Source organism: Sapajus apella, unplaced genomic scaffold (assembly GCF_009761245.1).
Source record: "Sapajus apella isolate SASKATOON/1434 unplaced genomic scaffold, GSC_monkey_1.0 scaffold28, whole genome shotgun sequence".
Taxonomy (NCBI): domain Eukaryota; kingdom Metazoa; phylum Chordata; class Mammalia; order Primates; family Cebidae; genus Sapajus; species Sapajus apella.
The window spans coordinates 15,675,736-15,676,706 of NW_022436968.1; positions in this window are offsets into that span (position 1 = coordinate 15,675,736).

The following is a 971-nucleotide window of genomic DNA, read 5'->3' on the forward strand; positions in this document are numbered from 1 at the left end:
TTGGAGCTAGGGCCTGGAACAGGAGCCTCACAACTGTGCCTGATGTCCTATCCTGCCCTGGATGAGCTGCTATTCAAAGTGTGAGACAAAGTCTTCCCCACTCTTCCGTCTTCTCCCCTCAAGCAGAAAGAAGAAGTCTCTTTAGAAGCCACAAGCTGAGCAACCTGGGGTTAAGGTAGGGGTGATGCCAGCATTCCCTTAGCTGTGCCAGCTGATGTCTCAGTAGCTTGTATGGCCCTCAACCCCTCTGCCCGGCCCAGTTCACTGGCTCTAGCCCCAGTTAAGCACGAGGGCTAGCCTAGGTGTTGCAGTCCTTGCAGCCTACACTGTCTTTCAAGTTTATTTGAAGCCCCAAAGCACTTTAGGCTGCAGTGGTGAGGCCTGTAGGAACTAAGTTCCGACTGCTAGCATTAGTGAATCCACTCTGGCTAGGGCTTTTTTAAATGCACCTTCCATGGGCGGTTGTCAGCTGACTCTTGTCTGGTTTTGCTGCTATAATAAGGACAACGCTGAGTTCAATGCCTCGTAGTTGCTGGCTCTCCCTGTCCCCAGTGCATAGAAATGCCCTCTGCATCATGCTGTTGCTGCTGCTGCTGCTGGGGGATGGAGGAGGGGTAGATTCAATGATTTAAAACTGTTTTTTTCTACCTCTTCAGTGCCTCTTTCTATGCTACGTGGTTAAAATCAGGTCCTATCAGTGTTCACCTGATTTTTGGTTCTTATAAAGTTTTTTTTGTGTGTGTAGATTGTTGATAAATGGATGTCCTTGTTGCGGGAAGATCAGTGGAGCTTTCTATTCCACCATCTTGCTCTAGCTTTCCTTTATGTGATAGGTATTTTCATGTGTCAACTTGGCTGGGCCACACTGTCCAAATATTTAGACAAACTTTTTTTGGATGTTTCTGGAAGCATGTTTTGGTATGTAATTTACATTTAAATCAGTCAATTTGAGTAAAGCAGATTGCCCTCTA